The 10,000-nt window shown below is 41.7% G+C and overlaps 1 long non-coding RNA gene and 1 other non-coding gene across 4 annotated transcripts in view; both read right to left on the bottom strand.

Annotated features, from left to right (window-relative positions):
• LOC117803310 overlaps positions 1-10,000 on the bottom strand; it is a 14,853-nt gene that overhangs the window by 4,451 nt on the left and 402 nt on the right. The window contains exons 2-3 of one of the 3 annotated variants that reach the window (XR_004626998.1): positions 1,408-1,556; positions 1,188-1,269 (exon numbers count right to left, since the gene is read on the bottom strand). This is a non-coding gene — a long non-coding RNA (uncharacterized LOC117803310). Of the gene's footprint in view, positions 1-1,187; positions 1,557-10,000 lie in introns of all 3 variants that reach the window. The other 2 variants (XR_004626997.1, XR_004626999.1) reach the window with 2 other exon arrangements.
• On the bottom strand, positions 1,850-1,984 carry LOC117803622. Its single transcript, XR_004627565.1, has one exon. It is a non-coding gene; the product is annotated as a small nucleolar RNA SNORA52 (small nucleolar RNA).

Below are 10,000 nucleotides of genomic sequence, written 5' to 3'. Positions count from 1 at the left end.
GCTGGGGTCCCTGGCGAATGGGCAGGCACCACAGCAACTCTAGACTGCCTATCCGGATATCATGTTGAGAAAGAAAAGTTTCTGTCTTTTTAAAGGATGATTATGTGGGGTTTTCTGTCACTTTCTGCTAAAATGAATCCTAACTGTTCAAGTAGAAAATGGGCATTCTGTATGAATGAAATGAAGGGAAAGGAAGACAAAACAGCATCAGGTGTTATTTCAAATGCATTACATGACAGTACTGGACCCAGACGTCAGTGTTTTTACCATTACCTTTTATCATCTCTTCTAAATTTAGGGTATCTGAGCCAGATGTTCAGTGACCTAGTCACCTTTGAGATACAGAATACTGACATTCCAGACTAGCATAAAACAAACAAAACACTCCATTCAGAAAGCTGACCTGTCAGTACTTCTCATCTACGTCAACACTTGGTATTAATTGCAGTAGAATTTACTGTGGGTCGGGCTCTGTGCTAAGCTCTCCAATTAGAAAACCCAGGCAATCACACTCTGTGAAGGATAGGTTTGAGAGGGTCAGAACACGGGCCTGGGATTCCAGGTGGGAAGTTTACCAGCATCCTGGATTTAGGGAGGAGGGAGTGGGCCGTAGGACTCTTTAAAAGATAATATTCGCAGGACTTGATGACTGATGGAAAGAGGGGGCTGAATGGGTTCAGAATTATTCTCAGTTTTCTAGGATGGAGGTCTGGCTAGGAGATGGTTTCACAATGAGATGGAACACACATTAAGGAGGAGAAGGGAAAGCAAGGGGGAAGGAGGAGGTTTAGTAGAGAAGGTAGAGAAGATGATGGGTTCAGTCCTGGGCATGTTAAATTTGAGATATCCCTGGGCACCAAGTAGAGATATTGAGCAAGAAGTGAATAGATGAACCTGGAATTCAGGGGAGAAGGCTTAGTTAGAACACTTGTCAAATGATTTTGTAATTTTTTGTTTGTGACATTGTGCTTCCCAGTAGACTGAATTTCCTGAGGGAAGGATAGTCTTGCTAATCTTGTTTTCCCAGAACTTAGAACTGAGCCTACAACATAGTCAATGCTCCATGTTGGGTCAGTGATTGACAGTTAAATGAATGAATGAATTTCAGTCAGTCAAAAAGGGTACACGTTTTTGTCATCTCAAGTTAAAACCCCTGTATATGTTCCAATAGAAACATGTTTACAAACCTCGGTTGGCTGAGGGGTGTGATTGAGGGAGTCCATTTTGTTTTAATGAGCTTCTGCAGGCTAGCCTCTGCATTGAGCCACCCTTCAAAGTCATTGCCACAGAAAAAAGAGAAAACACTTTTCAAATTCCAAAGTAGTTTAGAGCATACCTTTAAACCAAAAAGTCCTTCACTAGCTGAGAAAGTCATTCTTTTATTTTTTTTCCCCCTGAAGAACTTACCCTAGCATCTGGCACATCCACCTGAAAGCACCATGTCTCGCAGAGAGCTGAGAGTAGGTCAGAGCAGTGGATGGTCACCACCTCAATGCATCAGGGCCACCCTGGTCACCCTCTTTTTGAGTCAGATCACAATGCTCAAAGAAGGAATTCTAAGGAAGGGAAGAGAGGCACAGCCCAGTGATTTGCAAAGTACTCCCAAGATTGATAACTGTGCTAAATCAAGGACCCAAGTGGATTTGCAAAGGGCTTACAGTTTGCCCCCTTCTCTGCTTTCTTCACACATAGTTATCAGTAACAGCTAGGAATTTCCCAATAACAGCCAATTCTGATTTAGACCATCTCTCCAACTTTTCCGTAATCATTACATAGACATATTATCTTCTTAAGTAGGAAAGCATTCATACATTCAATTACTAACTTATTTTTTTCTTTTCTTTTCCTGGGGTGTCTAGAAGCTCTGCTGGCACAAGCCCACTGAAACCCTGCTCACGCCTCTGGGTGAGGCTTCTAGAGGGCTCTGGTCCACGAGTGAGACCTGGCAGGCCACAGGCTACCTGGCAGGGATGAGGATGGGCCACAGTTACTAACTCATTAACTCTCATGTTGTGTAAAAGCAATTTATAGTGAAAGTTGCTTTTGAATTGTTTCAAGTAATGGCTGTTATACCCAGTCGGGGATCTCCAGAGAAAACAGAACCAACAGATAAATAGATGAGAGGGTTTATTGTAGGAATTGGCTCATGATTATGGCTCGTGATTATGGAGGCCAGGAAGTCCCATGATCTGCTGTCTGCCAGCTGGAAAGCCAGGAAAGCCAGTGGTATAATTGAGTCTGAATTTGAAGGCCTGAGACTCAGGGTCTGGTGATATATCTCCCAGTCCAAGGTCAGAGGCCTGAACAAAAGGGCTGCTGGCATCATGCCTGGAGTCTGAAGGCCTGGGATGCAGGAGCTCTGAAGTGCAAGAATGGGAGAAGATGGATGTTCCAACTCAAAAAGAAAGAGAATCAGCCCTTCCTTCACCTTTTTGTTCCATTTGGACATCCAAGAAATTGTTTGATACCCACCCATACTGGTGAAGGCAGATCTCTTCACTCAGTACACTGAACCAAATGTTAACCTCTTCCAGAAACACCTTCACAGACATACCCCCCAAATATTTTTTTAAAAAGATTTTATTTATTTATTTGACAGAGAGATAGCCAGCGAGAGAGGGAACACAGCAGGGGAGTGGGAGAGGAAGAAGCAGGCTCCCAGCGGAGGAGCCTGATGTGGGACTCGATCCCGGAACGCCGGGATCACGCCCTGAGCCGAAGGCAGACGCTTAACAACTGCGCTACCCAGGCGCCCCCCCCCAAATATTTTTTTAACTGGCTATCTGGGTATCCCTTAAACTAGTCAAACTGACACATAAAATTAACCACCACAGATGTATTTCAGGAAATAAGCAGCAAAGTCAAAGTAAACAAGCCCACATGAGGACTTTGTCATCTTAATACAGTAACCACGCCTAGATATTATATACCATTAGTGTTGCCAAAAACAATATTCGAAAAGTATCAGCGATTTTCTTTGCACTTAATAAATGCGTCGTGTTGGTACTCAGACTTGAGCACACCAGATTGAGAGCAGCAGGTTGTAATTCACATGAAATTTGGAGTCAGGAAGCCTAGATTTTTGTCTCACACTAACTTCTTGGGTAGTTTCATTCGCTCATTTCACAAATGTTCATTGAACACCATATAGTGCTCTGGACACTGTGGTAAGTGCTAAGGCACAAGAGAGAAGAGAATTTGACGCTGTATCTACACTTACAGACTTGCAGTCTAATAGAGAGAACAGACATCAATTTAAAAAAAACTATGAATTAACAATACAACAGCCATGAAGTACTACAAAGAAAAGTCACCTGGAGGTTGCGCCAGCGTGTCAGGGTGGTCAGTGCAGGCCGGACTGTGACTGAGACCTGAAGGATGATCAGGTGTCAACTAGATAAATGGGGCAGAGGGAACTGTATATGCAAAGTCCTAGCGACCCGGATGGGACAGCAGGCATATTCTGGGAATTATAGATGGTCAGAATGGCTTGAGCTTGGAAACTAAATGCAAACCAATGACCAATAATAGGAGGTCAACAAATGGGTCTGGGGGAGGAAATGGGAAGGAGATGTGAGATAATCATAATTACATTTCAACAAATTAACTCTGGATTCAATATTGAGAAACAATTGTAGGGGCATGTGAGCTGACATGAGACGACCAGTTACAAGGCTATCACTGGTCCAGAAGAGAGAACCATTGTGTGATCTGGCTGGGAGTGGTAGAGATATGAAAAATTAGACCGAAGCAAGAGGAGGTTAGAGCAATAGGATTAAGCAATAGGCTGGGTATGAAGGAGGTGAAGGAAAGGAAGTGTTAAGGAGGGCTTCTGCACTCCTGGTTGAGATCAGGAACAAAGGAAGCATACCAGATTTGAGCAAGACAAGCTCTGCAGATCCTCATTTCTGCTTCTGCAAAGTAAGGGGCAGACTGTTCTTTGAAGTCCTATGCAGATTTAAGATTGTATGATTGTATTCTAGAATTCAGTCATTTTTTTGAAAATAAAGAGTGCCCCAACTCAAGTGGAAATCCTTATAGGTAAATGCTTTAGTTATCTATTGTTACATAAAAATACTACCCACACCTTAGTGACTTAAAATGACATTATCTCATAATTTCTGTGGGTCAAGGAGGCAGGAGTGGCCGAGCTGGGTGGTTCTGGTGTAGGGATCTTTCACGTGGTGGCATTCAGGTTCCTGGCAGGGGCTGCAGTCACCTGACAGCTTGCCTGGGGCTAGAAGATTCATGGGCTTCCACAGCGGCTCACTCACACAACTGTCCTACTGGCTCTCGGCTGGAGGCTTCCAGTTCTTACCACGCAGGCAGCTCCAGAGACTGCTTGAGTGTCCTGAAGCAAATGACCCCAGAGAGAGCCAATGAGGGGGAAGCTGCAGTGCCTTTAGGATCTTGTCTCAGAAGTCACGTACCATCGATTCCACTTCTCTGTTAGAGGCAAGTCGCTAAATCCAGCCCACATTCAGGGAGGAGGGGACGTAAGTCCCACCTCTTCAGGGAGGAGCATCAGATACTCTGCGGCTGTAGTTTAGAACCACCACAGAAGAGGGTAAGTCTTCTACGCTGGACACTTCACAGGGGGCTGGGCACCTTTCCTGTCAGTAAATAACAACTGCCCTGTATATTCAACTAAATTAAAATACAACTAAAGTGTTATAAACTAGAAAACAGCTGTCTAGAATACTCAGTGCTAAAGTTCTAAAGGGTGAATATTTATTCATTTATTTATATCTCTGTCATGAGACAAAGACAGTCTAACAATGTACAAGGCTTATTGAGTCATAAACTAATGGATATTTGGGTCAGAAATTATGAAACACTATGAAGTGATTGTACACAAATACTTTCTGCATAGTTCGTAAGATACATAATAAATTCTAGAAATTAAATGTTATATATGAAACTGAAATATTTTATGGGTGAATCAGAGTCAGAGTTGAAGAATTTTAGAGCTTGAAGAAAGTGTACAGATGGTCAGTCTAATCCAGCTCCCTATTTAATAGGTGAGAAAACTGGGAGTCGATACAAATTTTTTAAAAAATTCCTTCCTGGAGCTTTCACACAGTTAGTGGGAGGAAGCCACTTTTGATGGGGTGGCCATTTCCCAATAATGCTGGAGAGGGGAGTTAATGCTCTTTGAGATCTTCTAGTCCTGAAAATCCTTGACATCTTCAGACAGGCTCTTGAAAGGGCACAATACACGTCACATTCTCCTTTAATACTCTTTAGCAAGTAAGTTACAGAATAGTCCATCAGTTCTTCCAAGGTCACTTAGCAACTTGTTTGTAGGAATCGGGAATAAAGCCAAGGTTATGGACTCCCTCGTTTAGACTCTCTCCACTCTGTTTGTTGCTTACCTCTGAAATTTTATTGCCTTTTATCACAAACTAAACTGGCTTTTCTATTCTATAAGCAGAGAGGATTAAGTAATAACTTTTACCTTGTCTTCGTTGAAGATTGATATGCTCATATCTGTGAACACATTATGAATTATGTACTTATGTAATTTGATATTTGATAGGGGGAGAATAAAGGCAGGAGCAGATCTGCGGTTTCTTGCGTCTTCCTTTAGGTACGTTACCCATCAAAATTCTGTTGACTGTACTGAAATTTTATAGCTTATATCAGCAGTTAAATTTGTATGGCCTACTAGGCATACAAAGCAGATGATAAGATAGTTTTATTTACTTTGTTTTTACTGAGGGCCATTATATTGGTGAGCATACTGTGAATATGTACTTAAATAGGCAAGGTAGTAGGAATCGAATGAAATATTGCAGTTCACAATAGAAAATTCTCTTTTGCTTTTCTTTCCATGTTTAGGTGTTTAAAATAGTTGTGATTTTACATCTTTATAGCTTTTTAAATATAGTGAATAAATTTTTTTTCATGAAAAAACATTTTAGTATATAATGCTTAGATTAACTTAATATCTAATATTTAACATTCAAATCCTTGAGTTGAACAAAACTATATTTTCCAAAGACACAGCTGGAAATAAAAGGCCTGTTTTAAGGATGTTACTTATGTTCATTTATTCAATGGAAATTTATTGGATGTCTCATTCACCATAGTTCTTATTTCCAGTTACTGAATATACACTTTTCCTAGATTACGCATAGACACTTAAACTCAGCATCTCTGTAACTTGCCCAATTATCTTGACCTCTCCCTTCTACTTCTTTTACTTAATGGTACTTAATGGTACCCATTGGAAACCTGAAATCATTTTCACATCTCCTTTTCTCTTAATCCTCGAAGCCTATCTCCAAAATTTTTAAAAAGATTCTGTTTCCTGCTTTTCATCTTCAGAACCTCCCATGGTCAGTCCTTCATCCTCTCTGGCCTGGACTTTTACAGCAAAACTGTCTGAGGTGTCCCTAGTGATCTTACCGATCACTGTGTCATGGAGCCACTCTCCCAAGTAATCCATGTGGCTGCCAGTTACTTTACTAACACAGAGGATCATGTTATTTCCCCTTCTTACTACCTTATATGGATTCCTACTTCCTTAAGGATGAAGGGCAAATTTTGGTCTTCCCAAACAGATCTCTACTTTCCTTTCTGGTTATAAACATCCTTATCTCAACATCAACCCTATCTTGCTATGCAGTCTTCAAAGTTGATTGCCTTTCCCCTCTTCCCCTCTTGGGGCACCTCTATTCACCCCTTCAACACCCTTCCTCTTGAGGGGCTTTCTCTTTTCTAGGCAAAGTTAACCACCCTTCTTTTCTGTCTCACTTGACACTATGTGTCTATCTTTATTACAGCTCATATTGCACAACCGTTTGTTTGCCTTTCTCATTACTGAATCCAGAGGGCAGGAGCCTAGCCTTACTCAAACTAGCAAGTTTATTCTAGATGGAAAACCTTGCATTTACAAACCACACTTGCAAAAAGGAGTTTTCTTCAAGAAGGAATTTTGTATGTGCTAGTGAGACAAATGCTTTGTAACTATCATTGGAATTCCAGAATCCAGAATTAGTCAATTTTGTTATGGTGGAGTACAATCGGATTGTAGCATAGAAGGGTTAGTAATAGATTTTAATAGGTTGCTTTGGTCTTTTTTTTTTTTTTAAGATTTATGTATTTATTTGAGAGAGAGAGAGAAAGGCTCTCAGGACCCTGAGATCATGACCTGAGCTGAAATTAAGAGTTCCTGGCAACACTCAGACGCCCTGTCCTTCTTTCTTATGCATATTAGGTAGTTGCTATGTAAATATTTTGGTAACTACTGATAATATCATCAGATTGTTTTTCTGAAAAAATGTAGTTTCAGCAAATGTGTGAACTTCTCCCCTTGAAACCTGAAATGTTGGAATAAAACAGAGAAAGAAAATTTTCAATTAAATCGCTCATTTCATTAAAGATGCATATATTTGACGTAAGGAACAAAACAAAACAATGGTGTGTGTAGATGATATTTACAATGAAGATACCTGACCCCTAATATAAAGTTCTGCCAGCTCAGTTCATCAGTTTTTCACAGAATAGCCTCACACTTAGGAAACAGTGCCTTTGCTGTTTTTGTGTGATTGATGATCCACACTGTAGTAAACCTAAACTTAAATAATTTTTTTACACTGTAAAAGACAGAAAAAAACTGAAGAAAAGATTAAAGAAAAAAAAATGCCTGTAGAAGACCACCCAGCCAACCCTGGGTTTCAATCTTTCTCATTTTTCTAACACCTCATACTTTTTTTGAGAGAGAGGAAGAGCGTGTGTGGGTGCAGGGCGGGGGGGGGGGGGNTGAACGCAGAGCCTAACAATTTGGAGATCATGACCTGAGCAGAAACCAAGAGTTGCACACCCACCCAAATTAGCTACCCAGGAGCCTCTTCGTTGTTGGTTTTTTAAAAATGTACATGTGATCATACTGCATGGATAGTTTCCTAACTTGTTCCCTCCCTCCAATACTACAAAAAATATGCCATGATGTTATACACATTACATAAACATTTAAAGTTGTTACCCCAAATGTTTCAGAGCATATATGGCTACTTTTAAGATATTTCGTTTCCATGTTTAATTTTTGCATCTTATAAATAATATTGTGATCTACAGTTTACGAATACAGCTTTTGCTCTATTTCAGATGATTTCATTCAGAAAGAATCCCAGATATGGGATTAAGGGTTACAAGACGATGAACATTTTTATAGGTTGAATCACTGTGCCAAATTGCTTTCTAAACAGGTTGTTTCAGCTTACACTCCCACTCCCTATGTCTAAGAGTACCCTTTTTATCTCACCAGCCTTGAATGTTATCTTTTACTTAAATATTTACTAATGTGATAGCCAACTGAAATGTTACATTTTCTGGTCTGTTTGCTGTTGCAGAGTATAGGATAAAATCAAGGCTTTGGAGTCAAATATAACTAGGTTTGGTCATTCCTCTGCCACTTCCTGGCTATGTTACAAATTACTTAACTCCTTTGAGGCTCTTTATTTACTGATTGAAAAAGGGGAGGGATCAATGTTAATATTGACCCCAAACACAGGGTTGTTGTAATTATCAAAGGAGATACTCATGTAAAAAGTCTGTTACCCTAGTGCCCGGCACATGACAAACAATAGTGAATCCTTTGTTTTCATTGCAAAAGTATGTAAAAGTGTAGCAGCTTTTGCTAAGTATGTACGTTACATACTTTTGCTTGATTAGTGTACTATCCAGGAATTTACGTAATACTTTGTCTATCTTTATGCATCCAACTTTATGTGGAAGGCTGATCAATTACCTGGATAATCCTTGCACCATGCGGATAAAGTCAGGGAGTAATCTTTTAGTTAAGAAAAAGGACACACCTGGTTCCCATCCTTGAGGAATTTGCCATCTAAAGACCTTTGAGTTTAACTCTTGGGGCTTTTAATTGTTCAGGGAGGTTGCAGAGGGAGGTGGGGAAAACTCACTGAAGCTCGGAGCTTAGTGAACTGAAGCATGAGCTTAGTGAAAGTGATCTGGGGAGAGAGTTCCTAGAAAAGCTACTTACTGCCTCAGGGAAGACAAATGCTAAGGCAGGAAGGATATGAATTATTCTATAAAAGTTGAGTACACTCTTGAGACTTTGTTATTTGAATCTCAAGTTTGTTCATAAAAGGTAAACTACGTAAAGATTTCCAACGGGGCAAGCTGGACTGATCTGGTTCTGTGCACTACTGTTCATATATACTCTTAGCAGGTGTTGCTCTTTTAATCCCAGCAGAAGACACCGAGGAGAGAGGATGGAAGCCTCGAGTGGATGCCAGAACACGGACTAGGAAGAAATCTGCCTAGTCCCAGCCGCTTACTAAAGTGAGCTGCCTGGAGTTAGGCTAGGAACAATTGTCTAACCTTCTCTAATTCTAGAATTCAGGTTTGGCTGCTCTTTGGGGGCCCCACTTCAAACTTTTCTTCTTGATCAACTCCTTCCAACTGCCAAAAAAAAAAATGTCGGTCGTAATAAAAAATTATCAATTGTCCTTGTCTAAAGGATAAAAATCTGCACTCGCGACTGGGGACATAACCATCGAGGTTTTGGTGGAGTTATCCGAAAAGCAAGTTTTCCTAGTTGGGTAAAAACCTGCCACAATCCTTTAAACGCCCTCAATGGCAAATATAAATTCCTCTAAAATAGGCCCATTTCTGTCTCCTGGTCCAAGATTCTCCAGCTGAGCAGCCAAGTAACACCGCCCGATTCGGTTCTGGATCCCCTCCTGGAAGTGGAGTCCCTCCTCGGGGCCGATGGAAACGCCCTGGGCGAGTTTTCTGGCACCAGCGGGAGTTTCAAGTTTCCACTCGTGGGGAGGGGGGGCGGCGGGCGCACCGCGAGCTTCGGGCGGGGCGGAACCGCCGCCCTAACAGTCCGCGTCCCTCCAGCCCAGTCCCGCCAGGAAGGGCTCCCCGCGGGGCTCCCGGGCGGAGGCCGACCCTCGCGTGTCCCCACCCCGCGCGGCGACCCCCGGCGACGCCGCGTGCGGCGGGCGGCCACGAGCGCGGGGGGCGG

The sequence above is a fragment of the Ailuropoda melanoleuca genome, chromosome 8 (assembly GCF_002007445.2).
Source record: "Ailuropoda melanoleuca isolate Jingjing chromosome 8, ASM200744v2, whole genome shotgun sequence".
NCBI lineage: Eukaryota > Metazoa > Chordata > Mammalia > Carnivora > Ursidae > Ailuropoda > Ailuropoda melanoleuca.
This window is presented reverse-complemented; position numbering and strand designations above follow the sequence as displayed.